The sequence below is a fragment of the Pteropus alecto genome, unplaced genomic scaffold, assembly GCF_000325575.1.
Source record: "Pteropus alecto unplaced genomic scaffold, ASM32557v1 scaffold7, whole genome shotgun sequence".
NCBI classification, from domain to species: domain Eukaryota; kingdom Metazoa; phylum Chordata; class Mammalia; order Chiroptera; family Pteropodidae; genus Pteropus; species Pteropus alecto.
This window is the reverse complement of record NW_006494614.1, coordinates 51,091,681-51,108,894: the sequence shown is the minus strand read 5'-3', so window position 1 is coordinate 51,108,894 and position 17,214 is coordinate 51,091,681.

The window sequence follows — 17,214 nt, the reverse complement described above, 5'->3', positions numbered from 1 at the left end:
TTTTGTGACCCAAATCAATGCCATTTCTTTCTCATTCCTTTTTTAATCATAATTGGAAATTTAACCATTCATTTCTATCATTTATATTTATTTATTCTAAAAATATCAGTTACATGCCAATGGGACTAAGCACTGGGGAACTAGGAAGGGAAACCTACTCTTCCCTCCTTAAGGTCAGGTGGAGAGTGAAAGTTGAAATGGTGGAGGTAGGGAAACAAATTAGAAAAAGATATATCATTTTAAAACCCCATGGTATGACAGGGATAAGCACCGAGATGCCTCCCGCCCCAAACCAAGTAAGGCCCAATTTGTTGATTCTTCAAGATGGTAGGAGACAATCAAGCAGAGAAGGGGAATTAGGACTTTCAAGGAATAGAAATAACATGAAAAAACTGTAAACCTGACAAATCTTGGTGAATTCTAAGACAGTCCCAAGCATTTGTACTGAAATCATGGTGAATGTCAAGAGACAGTGGCAGGGCCATGTGTTTTGAGACCTTAAGTTTACAAAAATTAAAGAGCCTTCTTTTAGGAAAATATACACAGACACATATATATTTAGAATGAGAAGAGAAATTGTAATAAATAACTGGATCCTTGAAGATTTAGGTCTCTTTTTCCCTGAATCAGAAATGTTTATATAGAAATGCTTCCTTATCAAAACTTAGCTTTTTTGTCTACCTAGAATAACTCCCAGCTTTTTCCAGTACTCACAGTCGCCCATGCAAATGAAAAAAATCTGCAAATTTAAGTAACAAACTTCATAAATCTGTCTCTGGGAAGAGATGAAGCTAGTCTGGTATATAGGTAATTCTAAGATGGTCCCAAGATTTCAACCTGCCTAGTGAACATGCCCCATGTAACCCCCACCCCTTGAATGCAGTGGGATTATGAACATTATGATTGTCGCACAGTGATTAGGTTACATTATGTGGCAAAGGTGAAAGGATTTTCCAGATGTAATTAAGGTATTTAATCAGTTGACTTTGAGTTTAAAGGGAGACTGTTCTGAGTGGGCCTGACCTAATCAGGAAAGGTTTGCCTGCTGGCCTTGAAGAAGTAAGCTGCCATGTTGTGAAATGGCCATATAGCAAGGAACTGTAAACAAATTTTAGGAACTAAGAGCTGATAGTCAGCAAGAAAATGGTGAGAAATTGAATTTTGCCAACAATTATGTGAGCTTTGAATGGAACCCCATGCTCCAGATAGGAACATAGTGTGGCTGACATCTTGATTTAAGATTTTTGAGACCCTATGCAAATGACATAGCTGTGCCTGGACTCCTAACCCATAGAATCTGTGAAATAATAAATATGTGTTATTTTAAGCTGTTAAGTTTGTGGTAATTTATTATGCAGCAAAAGAAAACTAAAAATATCAGGAAAATGAAAACAAGAAGAGTTTGGTATGCCACATTTTTAAATTCACAATGTTGTAGTGATTGTTGCCTCTATAAGACCATTAAGACAAACAAAAAAATGGTTTGACCTACAAGTTTTTGACACTTTAAAATGTCTTTATGGGGTAGAATATAAATATAACTATTCTATTTTCAAACACTGGTGCTAATTTCCTGGGTGACCCTCATCTATGGCTGTCAGTGTTCTTGTCTTCACAGATAATTTGATCTCCAAGACTTTTTCATCTCTGACAATTTATGAAATTATCAGTTGTACCATCAGATGACAAGCTCTAAGAAAGCCAGTGGTCCCTCCATGCTTTTGAATGGGTTCCTAAGTCTAGACACCCAGTTTTCATTTCAAAGTGAACTGAATTCTGTATTAAAAGTCTCTTTCCACATAATATAATTATAGAAGAGGAGATGAGTCGTTCTCAGAAATGGTCTATTCACTTAGATTAACCATACATACCTAAAATAACTCTCTTGACCTGGGAGTTTTCATTTAGAACTTGTCGATTCAATAGAAAGACTTATATCCACTGCTAATTTAAAATTAACTCAAAGTATTTAACACCTCTTCAAACAAAAGAACGAACAAATGAACGAATGAAAGAAAGAAAAGAAAGAAAGAAAGAAAGAAAGAAAGAAAAACACTTTATACTAAAAGCAATGAATACCACTAAAGAGATTATTATAAATCAAATTTAAACCGATATCCATTCAAACTCTTTCACAATTAAGAATATTCATGGTAGAGATGTATTTAAAGCAATTAGTAGCTCTGGGAAATGGATGGAGGAAGGATACTAAGCAAGATTTGATTAAATGTTGAAGTGAAGCTGAGGCTTTGCATAATTATAGAAGAACCCAGTCCCTCAGGTATATGTTAAAACAGAAGGAAATATATAAAACCTGTGTGCTCACTAAAGACCATTAAATGTGATAGTTCACTTGTGAAGCCTACTTAAATATTAGATTCTGAAGTCTTTGTAATGGCGGGATGGTGGGGAGGGAGTGTGGCTGGGTCAGTGGACCCAGTGGCTCTATCAGTTCATTGATATCTTAAACTAGGTTACTCAACTTTTTGGGGCTTCGTTTCCCTTATAACCAAAAATGATTTATTATTTGCAGTGAATCAGCATTTCCCAAAATGTATTACTAGAACCATCCATTCTTTAGGCTGTAGGTATGTGTTAAAATACACAGAGACCATTTTTAAATGCCCAAATCAGTTTTAGGAATGGCTAGGAATTAAATGCATTTAATATTTTGTTTTGTAATTGTAGGACTTTTGAGAGTCTTTTCTAGGCTCATGAGCTGTATGAATCTCCCAGGTGATTACTCTGTCAGCATATTTGATAAAAAGATTCCTTATTAGACAATATCTAAGAACTGTGTTGAGCAGAAACCATGTTGGAAATTACTCAATGAGGTGATCATTAAAGACTTTGACAGCTCAACATCTTTTGAATCTTGATCATCTTGTTTGAACTTTAGCTCTAGGTACACTCAAGAGCTGGAAAAGATGTTAATAGGCAAAGCACTTTGACAGCAATTTACTAAGTCTCCTTGATGAAGTCAAACATTTAATTAAATATTCATTAGTTTCAAACCAGAGCCTTGTTAACCATGGATTTCTTTCAAGTGTGTGTTGAGAGACCTTCCCTTTTTATGATCTCCTTATAGTTTCAGATGCACACATTCACTTATACCCCAAAAGTTTAAATTACTGAATCAGAATATAAATGACATCCAGGACATATTGGTTCTTTCCCAGTCTATACTGACTTCAGGTAGCCCCAAAGTAGAGATTGCCAAACTGATACAGGGTTAAACTCCATACAATAATAACACAATATGTAGAAAGAAAAGACAGTTTGTGCATTGGAAAAATAAAGGGCTTTGGAATGGAATTACCTAAAGGTTCAACTCAGCTTCATCACACTACCTATGTGATCTTTGGCAAGTTACTCAAAAGCTTTAGCATGTTTAATTCCTATCTCCAATCACTGTCGGTGTAATCAGGCTCTATATTTACTGAGTATGACTAAAATTCATCAGTTAAGCATTGCTTCTCCATTTCCTATAATAGGTCTAATATTTTTTTATGCAAACCTCCTCAAACTATTAGGTAGTATGACAGCTTAAACTTGTTAACTAAACATGCCTGAGTCTCTTCAGATTTAAACTGTCTCCTTTCATTTAAAACAGCCACTTTCCCTTTTGTGTAAAAGTTTAATTTTTTAGAATTATGTCTCCCCCTTTTTCTCTTAAAAATGGCATTGGAGTCTTTGACAGGATTTTGTAAATAGTACCCTTCTGCACAACTCAATGTTTGAACCAGTTGAAAAATAAAGCAAAGGAATATGTAAAATTACCAAAATACCACATTTCTTTGTATCCATGGCAATGCATACATTAAGACGTACCATTATTTTATATATTTTGGAAAGATAAAAACACTACCAATTAATATTTGAAAATAAACTTTCTCATAATTTAGAATTTATTTTTTACACTTAAACACTTAATCTTAATTATTTATATATCGTTATCATACATCAACCTTATGCAACCGTAAACAGGAAAGTAATTGACCAACTAAACAAGTAAAGGTTTTCCTAAAGCTTCTTTGTATTGGGAGATTGATTTTTTTTTTTTTCTCCCAGTCAGATGGGTCAATTTCTAAGGGTGTTTTTTTTTGTTTTTTTGTTTTTTGTTTTTTTGTTTTTTGCTTTTGTATAATATTGTCCTATATTCTATCGGAAGTCTTGATGATATCGCATTCTTAAAATAGTTCATTTAAAAAAAAATCTGGAAACCACTGGCACTGGACTTTTAAGCTGGCTTTTTGATGTTTTGACTCCTACTTCAAGGATGTTTCTCAACATATCTGATATAACTCCTCAAATTTTGTTCCTAAGGCTTAAAAACAATCTTCAGGATTTTCTCCAGTGTTTTTGATAACCATTCAGTAAATTTTGACACTGATACATTTGATATTAACAAGTGTGTAGGCAATATCCACTGTCATGACTGTCCCCTGGCCAACAGTGGCCATCAGATGCTATCAATTGAAACCTGCACATCAATTTCAGAAATGCTAAAATGCAGAAAGGATGTGAGTCTTAGAATCACTGACATAGAGTATCATAAAGTAGATTTTTAAAAGAATATGATTAATATCTATAGGCAAGTGATCTCTCTAATACTGAACAGAGACAGATTCACCTATTCATAGAAGCTCTTGTCTGGCCATGCATGTGCCCACCAAGTAGCTCACTGCCAATAGTAAGAAAAAAAGGCTCTGCTACACCAACCAGTACCTCCATCAAATTAATAAATTAGTTAAGCCACAATAGACATAGATGAGGATGCGAATAGAGTCTAGGGATATTATAACAGCTTCATCTAACATGAAAGAATAGCCATCTAACAGAAGCAGGAAAGAATTATTGCCTCACAATAATGTTGTGGATAGTGAGACATATTTAATATTGCCTTTGGTTAAACAGGGAAAAAGAGATCTCTGACTCTACTCATATTCTCTAAATTCTCCTTGGTCTCTACTGCAGAGTGGGCTTATATGGTCTGCTCCCTCAATATGATGACACCCATTGCTGGAATGGAAGCCTATAAAGTCCTCTTTCTCCCACAAGGGATCTTCATAGGTCCGTTAGCATTCTGGTATCCCTATAACAGAGCATGCAAGGATTCTGTTTTTTCTGCACACCTCACTCCACACTGTGAGAGCCGATAGAGCTGTCACATCCACCTATGTAGACACATCCCACATTACTGTTGCTTCATGCTATAGCCCTAGGCCATCTTGATGATGCCACACACAGAGCTTCCTCTGGAGACCTAAAGCCTAGAGGCTTGATGCTATAAGCTATCTAGGGAAGTGGGTCTCTGTACCTCTGATATTCTCAGGAATCCCCAGACCTCAGACTTCCCTAGATGTTTCTATTATTCTCTGCTTTTCTAGGTTCCACACTGAGAGGGAGAAAGTAAGGACATAATTCTCTTTGACCTTTTACTTTCTCTTTTTCTCTTGCCTTTTCTCCTCCATTGTTACAAAGGCTTAGATTTCAACCTTTTATTCTTTTTATGTTGGAATCCCTCCTCTTTGGTATCCTTTCTTTTCTCCAGGTTTATAATGGCCAGGGAACATGATTTAAGGGTAGAGAAATAATATGATTTGTTGTTCAAATTAGGATAATTTTGAATGAAAATGGGAACGCTATTCATAGTTACATTGGGAAAACAGGCATAAACTAGGAACAATTAGGCATGGTGGATGTTGTGATATTCCATCCATATACCCCTCTGGGGAGATGGAATCTGCTGAGGAGAGTTAACTTTTTGAATGTCACACTCCTTTTGCAGAACAACCATTATCCCAATGACCAGTCCTCTGTGCATATGTGTGTGTCTGTGTATCTGTGTCAGTTGATATGGGGGAGTATAAATGCTTTTTCCCTTCAGCTCTACTCAGGACAATTCTGTAGGATCATCTCACCTTCAGAATTGCGTATAGAATTGGCTGAGACCTATGTATACTGAAACTGCAGTCCAGGTCCCCCTTTCTTTATATCCAGTGCTCCTTTTTTTTGTTTTTTTCTTTTCTTCTACAAGTTTAATTGCCAAGGTATTCTCTAATCAAAATGCTTCACTCAAATATCCATCGTTCATCTCCAAGTCTGCTGCTTAGGTAGGGAAACCTATCTGAAGCACTAAGCAAACTGAGATGTGTGGTCACCCTATTTATGGAGGACAGTGATAGAAAACACATAGGCATTTTATAGCATGTAAATTACACCTCAAAAAGTCTGACTACACATACAGACATACACACAAACACATGTATACACAAAAACATTCGAGTATATTGTTTGCAAAATATTGGAAAAGTAAAATTTGAGAAAATATCTCCATTACTGTGTGATGATGGGTACAACCTAATCTTACCTGAAAATTGAATGAGAATTGAAAGAGTTAATGAGAAAGGCCTTAGAGCAGGTCTGACACTCAATAATATAAGAAGCAGCCAATCTTGGCTTTTTTCCTTTCCCTTTCCCCATTTGTCCTCAAAATGAGAATTTTACTTTCACAAAATATGCAATTTACTCTTCTCATCCTTGTTCCAGATGTCATGAAATTTCATTATAGCATGATTAATTATAGAATAGTATCTAAACCATACCCAAAGGGTTAACTGCTAACATATTAAAAGAATCTTAGTAATCATATTATATCAAATGAAAGGCTGAGTTTTGCAAGAATCTGAAGAAAATATTGGAGTGAAGATTCAACCTATCATAAAAACAGCATTTTACATTGTTTTTAAAGTGCCTTGCCTATTCATTCATTCCCTTAGTCAACATACATTTATTTATTGGATGTCTACCATGAGGACACTACTTGTTTAAGGTATAGAAACTAAAATAATTTTGTTCTTACCATCTAAAAACAGACTAGTGCTTATATTGTTATTAGAGTCTCATGACAGTTCTGTGAGTTAGGGACTCTGATTATCTCCATTTTACAGGTTTTGAAACAGAAGCACCAAATCATAGAGTAATTTTTCCAAAATCAAATTTAGGGCAGGTGGCTAATTAAGGATTTTAACCCAGGCACACTGCACCACATTCCATGTTCTGATTCCTTGCTCTACTCTCTCATTATTTTGAAGGTGATATGATGTCACTGGAAATCATAATTCATATTGGATGCAAGTTGGTAGTAAAAACTAAATTACTTAATCATATAAGATCCATGGATGGAGAAGTTATCAGAGGTTGGTTTGGGAAAGGAAATGTCACAGAAAAGGATGATAAAATCAACAGATCTTAAGTCTAGGCACATATAGTATCCATTAGCAGGTTTTTGAAATTGTACCCTGTAAATATTGGATATAATCAGTTTCATAAATATGGCCTTTGAATGATGAATGTTGAAGACTGAATTTGTTTAAAATTATAATGTTTGACCATATTAGATAGACTTAATTTTAAATCATGGTCGTGCCTCTCACCACTTTTAAAATGTCAGGCAGATCACCTAAATTCTCAGTCACAAATTTCTGTACTTTGAAGTGGGGTGGACATTATATAGAATTCTTCTTGAAGGAATTTTGTGATGATTAAATAGATTAATCTAGTAAAATTCCTAAATATTGCAGGCTCTTAATAAATGCTTGTTGCCTTTTCTTGTAACCCTACAGAATAGATTTTAATAATAAGTAGTGTTATGTGTCTAAGGATTAAAATACTAATGATTGGCAAGCTCCAGCTTTTTTCTGAGGGATATATTTTTGTTTTTTGATGCACATCAAAAAATATTTCTTCCACTGAAGTCATTTTGCTTAAAACTCAGTGTTTTTGACCTTACAAAGTCAATATTGTTGTTTGTATTCCTTGAGTTTGGCAGAAAACAAGGTCCCAAGCATTGAAGCAAATCATTTTCTGTCTCCCTTGATCTATTTTTCCTGCCTTGTAGAAATGTTTCATGTATTCGACTCTCCTCTGTTTATATCTCAATTCACAGTTGTTACCAGATTTGCATGTTCAAATTCACATTTTCATTTGTAAGATTTATACAGAACATGTCCTTTGCATAACTGTGCAACATAAAATACAGACTTACATAAAGAATAAAATTCATTTCTTCTCCAAGAATATATGAGCCCTGAACATAAATTCAATAACAACACTCTACTGGGAAAAGATTTCCAAGTGTTTAGAAACCATATGGGGAACTGAAGAACTAAAATTTTCTCAGTAAGAAGGGCTGTGGATCAAGTCTTTGAGAGCAGGACAGAGCGAAAGAAGCTCAGGATTAGTATAGTTAGCAAGAGACTAAGAAGATGGTGGTGCTGAGCAAGCCAAAAGAGGGAATGTCAAATTCTGCAGAGTGATTACGTAGGGGGCCACATTATAATCGTTATTAGTTTTAACATTTAGCAGTCACAGATGAAAAAACAGAGAATAGAATCATCAGGTTGTTGGAAATGAAAGCCTGGAGTTTGTGGTTAAAGGAGGGTAATTAGGCAGGTATGTCCTGGTCTTCAGCCATGTCTGCAATGGGACCATGGGCAGCTTATATAATGCTTCCGAGTCTGTTTCCCTAACCATAATGACTATGATAAACCTTATTTTATGGTGCTATTTTGAGTGTTACTGTGATAAAAATATGTAAAGCATGTAGCACTATTTTTTTATAACATAAAAGGTTCTTAGTAGATGGTAGGTCTTATTCTTATCAGAGCCGACATTTTTAATCTTTCAAGATGTGAAAGAAAAAGAGAGACAGAGAGATTCAGCTGTACAGTTAACTTTGGCTTCTTAAGTCTTATTAAAAATCTGCCTTTTTTTTTTTTGTCTCATACAACATAGTCTCATTATGTTGTATTATCATTTCATTTTGAAATTTTACTTTGTCTCCAACCCCTTAAACAGACTGTCCTGGTTTCTATCCTCAAAGACTGTGAAAACTAGTGGTTTTCTTTTTAGTGGTTCTGTGACATACTAGACACAGCCATTCAGCATTCTGAAATAATACTTCTTCCTTTAATCTGCTGATCAAAAATAGTTCAAAATTCTTTTCTAAGGAGAAATTGAATTAATTCTATTATATAAACAAGGTTGATTTGACTTATATAGATTTGATTGACCACATTACTGGAAATAATATGTATATCTAATAATCTGCATGTTATCATTAACTACTCTAAGAGGGAAACTCCCAGCTCAATAGTTTAATACCATAAAAGTTATTTTTTATTCATCTAGTAACCAGTCAGCACAAGGTAGGAAGAGAGAAGGGTTACTGTGCTTAAGGGACCTAGCAAATAAAGACTCAGCACTTTCAACGTTTGACCTCCAAGATCACCCTGGATTTTGACAGCCAGCTAACATAAAGAAAAGAAAGACAATGAAGCATCACTCAGGAGGTTGGATCATGTCTGGAAGTGTTGTTCATCTCTTCCATCTATATTATTTGGTCAAAAGTCAGGCACTGTTCTACCTGGATTCAAGGGGGTTCAAGAAATATAGTCTGTGGCAGACTAACAATTTCACACCATGAAAAGGAAGCATTAATCTTTGGTGGTCAGACTTCATTGATGTCATCGTCCATATTTTAGGTTTTTAAGCTGCTGAACATCCAATAAAGAGCTTTGTTTAGCTATGGATGAATGACACTCCTTTATTATACTGAAGTTTGCTCTGATCTTTTCATATATTCAGAAGTGGCTGTGAGGAATGAAGCCCTGCCTTTGGTGTCAAACAGACTCAGGTCTTTATTAGCTGAGTGTCTTAACTTTTCTGAGCTCTGGTTTACTTATCTGTAAAATTGTGAGAATGCCACAGATCTGGAGGTAAAATATGTAAAATGTGCAAATTAGCTAGTGGAATGTCTAGCACAAAGAGGGTGCTTAATAATTGTTAGTGGTTATTATTGCAATTGTTATTTGCATTAATAAATACCAAGAAAGTAATGATTTGCAAAGGCCATAGTGGTTATTATTGCAATTGTTATTTGCATTAATACCAAGAAAGTAATGATTTGCAAAGGCCGCATCATAATAACGTTGATATTCATAAGATAGCCCATGCACCTTAACATCATTTTTAAATCATCAGGGGCACATCCATGAAAGGTTGGTCCTAGGACTGTTAAATATCGATGGCCTTTAGAATTCAAGCTTATATACATGATGGTCTTAATTTCTTCACTCAGCAGTAGTTCTACCTGGATTACTTTAGAGCTATATTGGCACCCAATCAAACTGAATTATCACTGTTGCTTATGGTATCTAAATATCACTAAGTAAGTTGCTCAGTAAATTATCTTCAGTTTCTTTGAAAAAACAAATATCTGTGATTATGGATATTGCACCAATAGATTTAAAGATCACCTCATATACTCTCAGGTATTTGTTTTATTTTTTTAATATTTAAGATCATGGGAAAGAATACCTCTTTAGAGGATTACTTTATTTATTTGACATATCCAGTGATTGCTCAATATTTGAACATGAGAAAGTATGTAAAATGCATACATGGGCTATGTTCAAAGAATGTATCTCTGGATAGGGGAAGTAACTTCTGGAATGCGTAGTGATAACTTTAACCTTTATACTATTTCCTGAAGAGCAAAGTTAGTAATTAATCCTTCATTATGGCAAGCATTTAAGCCTACTTAGATTCCTCCAAGCTCTATTTCATCTCCAACCTCAGGAAAATAATTTAACTTCTACTAGTCTAAGGCAATTTAGACTAAAAGGGAAATGATAATATCCACTACACAGAGATTGAAACCCTTCAGAACACTACAGGGATGAATTAGATCCTTTCCATATGTTAGTTCAATTTGAATTTAAGTTAGAAGATTCTATGGTTCTGTGATAGTATTAAAATTTTTATTTTAGAAAGTTTTGCCTTTTTGTTTTGGAAAGTGGTTACCCTCTATAAAAGTCATTAAGTCTAGAATTCAAGTAGAACACACTCTAAAGAAGACCATTAATGCCCTGTTTGCTTGGTACTATTTACACATGTTTTCCACCACAATTTACTGGGAAATGAGATGAGATAAGTGGAGATGTTTGTTATTAAACTCTGTTCTTTGCATTTTAGCTACATCAGTGAAAGCGGGTTTCTAGATTCTAAGTGCTAGAAAATGAATTATTGAAGTGTGAAAGCGGAACTGTGTATTGAAATTGCAAAACACGCATTGGCTGGCTGATCTACCTTATCAAAGAATCTGGTTTTGTTAGAACTTTAGTGGATAAACTTTAAAGCTACCTCTACCTTCTATTAGAAGCCAATGTTCTACCCCTTCTTTCCTGCCTCTTGCCTCTGGAAAAATATATGAGAGCTAATATCTCGTAAATGTTAATGAATTCAGTATCATTCTTGCACTATCTCCTGCATTTTAATTGCCATATAGTCTAAATTGGTAACTGTATTTCCCAAATCCCAAATTGGAACACATCGCCTGCCACATAGTCTGACCCTGGGCTATAAACTGTGCTAAGAAAAATAGGCAGGCTGAGTCACAGACTGAAACCATAGGCTGTTACAACCTAATTAGCCCAATGACATCAACCAAACCTCTTCATTTCTTGGGCAACAAGCTTATCTAGAAAATCAGGAAAATAGACACAAAATGTGCAACTTACATATTTTAATTTCTTTTTATTTCACTTGTGTATGTACAAGACATTCCAAGAGACATCAATTGTTAGAGAAATACTGGAATTTCTAGAGTATAATACATATAATTAGTATAATACATATAACTGTAGTGGATTTCTGGGCTATCAGTAAGTCATCAATTCTAGAACATAAATTGAGGGGGAGGAAGAGGAGAGGATGAAATTAAAAATAACCAAAAAAAGATATCAGCTATGGAGAAAACATCTATATTTTCAGTAACAGATTTAATATTTTTAACAATCCTGTTACAAATGTTTTATGAATGAAAAAATGGAAGCTTCAAGAAATAATTAACCTGTTGAAGGTCACACAAATTGTAAATGGCAAAATCAGAATTTAAGCCAGGTCATGGTTTTTTGGTAAAACAGTTAAACCCTTACTACCACTTTGTGTTGTTGTTTTTCCCTGTAAAATTAAATATATCATTCCATCACCAACCAATTTTCCCATTCTACAGCACCAACTAAAATTGATAGTTCAGAAAGTTCTTGTCACATTCTTATCCTTCTTTCATTTGAGGTGACCATTTCACATCTTTTCCATCCATTTCCCAGATGCAGAAATTGAGGCTAATGGCATTTTAGTGATTTGTCCAGGATTTTACAGCCCTACAAATGACATACATGCATTTTCAGATCTTATCCAGTGTCCTTGACTGCTGTATGACACTCTCCTTCATTTCAATTTTTTAGTAGATAACTTTTTTCTCTAAAATATATATGGCTCTAATTCAATCCTGAATATATAATTCTCATTCCATTAATCTTTCTGTGTTAATCCATTCATGTCTTTATGGATTTACAATTTAACAAATCTCTTTAAGTATTCTTATAAAATAATAAGTGAGGCAGGGCATCTCCGAACGAAAGTTGCAGTGAGGATTTTAATTCTTATTCAGACTACGTAAATATCATCTCTTGTAGAATGAGACCTTCACATCAGTATAATGGGGCTAATGCTATGCACTTACCTCAGAGAGCTACTGTGAAGATTAGGAAAGATAAAACATATGTAAAGCCCAGAGTACAGTGTCTAGCACATGCTGGATGCTTTGTATTTGGGGGCTCTCCTCCCCTTTCCCTGTTCAGCTCTACTAAACTGGATGGTCCCCATTGTCTATGAAACCCCACCAATGACTTCAACGTTTAAGAAAATGGTTTTAGAACTCCAAAGATAACATTGTTTGGAAATAGCATTTTAGAAAACACACACACAGAATGACCGAAGACAGTTAACAGCTTCCTTTATATCTCTATCAACCTCTCCCTCTTGCTCCTGGACCAGTTGTATTACCAAGCAAAGACTGTGCAATTCCAGAGATTTTTTTGAACTGTTACAAATTAGAATCCACGAGGGAAAGGCTCACTAGAGGACATCACAGGCGAGGTTATCATTTTTTTCTTTTGAAGTTGGGTCTCATATCTTTTTCTCATTACAATCATTACTTTGAAATATGATTTTTTTAAACAGTAATTTTCTAGAACAAAAGGGATAATACCATATTTCAAAAGCTTTACTGTGAAATTAAACCTTTGAACTACTGTGAAAGAAATTATTCCCTCAAGGCTGCAAGGCTTAAAGGTTATTAAAAATTTAATTTTAAAGAAGGCATCCATGAAAAAAAAAAAGTATAAATGCTACTTAGAACTCAAATTGCCCAACTTAATAACTCCCATTGCTCCTTATTTTTAAATAATCTGGAAATGTGAACAAATGTGCTCCATTTTTTTCAGTGGCAAATCAGTATGTCAACAGATGGCTGGCACTGCTCTTTTACATCATCTGTTCTCAATTGGCAGCACTTACACTGCAGTGGTTCAGCTGGTATCTTCTACCTGCCCCATGTAAGAGAGATAATAGCACAGTGTAGAGGTATCACATAGAACATTCACTGAACCCGAAGAATCCCCCAAACTTTAGACATTGTTGTAATAAAGAGCAAGTATCTAAACCACAATACAAATAGTCTACACCTAACAAACTGCTGTGATTGAAAGAATTCAAATTATTTCATCTGTAAAATGAAAAGAATTTTCTTCATTCTGTGATATGGACATGTGATCAATGCCTCCATTAAACAAGCAGTGTGACCTAATGCTGCTTACTTTCTTTGTTCTCTGGTTTTCTCTGTAAAATGAGCATAATAAGTATTTAGCACACCGACCTCACATAGTTGTCATGGAGATTAAATTAATCCATGCATTTACAGTGGTGGAGGCAGTGCCTGGCACATAGTAAACACAACATATTATCATCATTATTAATTTTAATCCTACTGTGCCTAAATAAGGTAATACATTATTAAGAGAAGAGAAGGTGAATAGTTAAGTCTATGACCTTAAGAAGGTCTTAAGTAGGAGAGCTAAACAAGCAACAGCAATAAAAAATTGCAGGACAATATGATGACAGATCTGAGGTATGTTTGTTACTTGTTCGTGATTTGGATCTGCCTTGGTGGGGACCAGGTTAGAGGGGAATGTGGTTAGGTAGGGAAGGCTTCCCTGAGGAGGTGCCTCAAGAAAAGCATTCCAAACACAGAAAGTGAAAGCTCCTAGATGTTAATAAAGTATGTTTCCCAGGGACACTGTGGGAAAACAAATTCATGAATCCGTAGTTCTCAATCTGATTGCAATTCAAAATCATCCATGAAGCTGCTTAAAAATACCATTCCTTGACCTCCTGAATCAAAATCTGCTGGTCTGGGGTATAGGTATTGGAAATTTAACAACCTGTACTTGTAATTCTGAGGCACAGCCAGTGTTGAGAGTCATTAATATAATGTATATTGAAAGCACATTGTAAACAGCAAATCTCAATACAAATGCTAGATTTTGTTATTATTCTTAATAATCAAATACTTAAATATAATAATCTCAAAGCTTCTTACAAGTACTTTTTTTTTTTTTTTGGCCAAGTATGTCCACAGTGGTACAAATGGCAAGCAAGACCATAATGACAAGCATAAGTGTCGGACTTGTAAAAAGCTTTAGTTAAATTGGGAAAATGACTAGACCTTGTGCTTAAAATAGAGGTTATGTCTCTGTTCTTGTTTCATGTGGAACAATCCATTTTAGGACAAAGATCTTATTAGAACTAATTAGGAGCTCAGTTTACTCAGAACCAGATTTGTTTCTTCTTGACAACATTTACTTGCTGTAATGTCATCTACAAAATTTCTGACCCGGAATGCATCAACCTTAAGCCTACTAGAACTGCACACATTTCCTACTAGGTCATGTGCTCCTAGAGGGCTTGCCATTCACTGTTGTTTCTCTAGCACTTTGCACAGTGTCAACACATACTTATTTAGTAAATGATCTTTTGTTGATTATTTTTCCCCCCATGGGCCTAATTTAAATGCTGTCTGGGTCTGTACTCACTGTCTTTGGAAAAAGGGTTGCTTCTCAATATTCAGAGTGGTTAGCTTATTTTTATAGGATGTTTATGATGACTAGTATTATTTTCATGGTTTGTAGTAAACAACTATTTTCAGAATTATATAGACAAGTAATTCAGTTCTGTTGTTTGCTTCCACCAAGCAGGGGGCAAATTCTAAGTTTGCCTACCTGGGCTATCGCCTTGAACTTCTACCACCCACATGTTCTTAAGACAGCTTGTTCCCTTTAGAAGTCCTGAGTGATTGCCCTTTTTTTTTTTTTTTTTTTGGTCTTCTCTAGAGTTCAGCAAAGCAAATGACTCATATTTTTTTTAAAGAAAAAATTGAAAAGAGGATGGAATATGTGTGACATGAAATTTCTTATTAGTGTGACGGTTGCTCTCCTAAAAGACTGGTATGTCAGTTAAAATAAATTTTCTCATTAACCTCAAACATGCCAACTTGTCAAATTATGATGAACCAAACAAGACTGTACCCAGACATTGAGCTGCCATCATTGAACTATATGGCTTTGCCAATTAGTCTATAAATAACACATTTTAACACACTTCAGAGTTTTGAAAAACAAAATCATTTCTGAATGTTTTGAGATACAAAAATAGCAACAAAACAAAAAGAGAGAGAGAGAGAAAAGAGAGACTATTCAAAGAAAGTGAAAGGAAATGATTTGCTCTTGTTAGAGGAAATGAAAATTATTTAGAAGAACAAGGGATCAGATGATCATATAGACATTCAACAAATATTTATTGAATTTCTGATCTGTGCGTATGATATTTTTGGATGTAGTAGGTGTGACTTACTAAACAAGTCAGTAGAAATTTTCTTTCAGTAGAAAATCATTTAGCAAATATTTATTACACCTATATGTGTTATTCAGGATACTAGCAATGGGATACAGAGATGAATAAGAAAAGTCACTGTGTTTATGAAACTTGTACTTGATAGAGAAATTAGATAAGCACATATTTAGAAAAGGAATAGAGGAGGCAATAGTGGTGGTGCACATGAACACAGAGAGGCAGAATGGTAGCAGTTAAGGATACAAAGATAATTAGATACCAGAATAGAAAGCGTTTGTAAACTAGAAACATTTTTGATACCATTCTGAAGTTCAACGCATGTCTAAAAAATGAAAATGACTTAGGGGATAATAATTTGTGTTTGTTCGATTATAGCTTTTGAGTTCTCTTGGACATACATTTAGAGGAAGCTCTGAGGATTGCATGAAGGACCGGAAAGGAACATTAATGGCAATTCTCAGTCTCTCCTCAGTTATGGAGAGCAACCTATTTTTGGTCCATCATGCCTGCTCCACCTGGCAAAGATAAAAAAGGTGGAAGTTAACAGGACCGATCTTCTCTTAAAGGCACTTTAGAGAATAGTTCTTATGACTCAAGCAACCCCACTGGTTCTTATCCTCATGCCCAACAGCTCTATAAGCTATTTTTCCCTACCCATTTTCTTTTTTTCTCTGAACAGAGTTCTGGTAAATATGTTTTTTCCATCGACTTTTATTTCCAATGATATTTTAGTTCCTTATGATATTCTAATCTCCTTTGTATTCCCAGTAATGTGGATCTATAAAAAATCAATGAAATAGGAAATTGATATGACCAGTTTTATAGTTTAGAACAGTCCTTAAATGAGTTCATACCTACAAGGTGTGTAAAACGGTGCTGGCATATAGTAAGCATCAATAAAGGTGAGCTATTATAACAACCACAACTACTGCTGTATCACCACTATCAAGTAAGTGAAACAAGACACAGATACACGTTCTCAATCTCCAGTCATAAATGACATAGACAAGGTCTATCTCTTTTGTTAATGTGACTGCATGAGAACAGAAAACACATCACTTTTACTGATGGATTTATGCCCAGTACTTAGCATTGCTCAATAAAGTTGCGTGGCGTAATAAATTAAGAATAAGCTAACTTAACCTTCACACCCCTGAAGTTCTTTTGTGAGTTGTTGTGGTGAAGTAATGTCATTTTCTCCCCAGAGTCAAGTTCATACCCATTAAATTCAAATTTTATATTGACTCCATTTAAGAGTGTAGATTCTCATCATGAGTAGGAAATGAAAAAGAAGCATGTTATTAGGGGAAGAGAAAGAGAGGTATCTTCCAATTAATTAAGAAATGGTGCAACTTCTGGCTCCCATATTGTCTTAATGAAAGCATTATTTCTCTT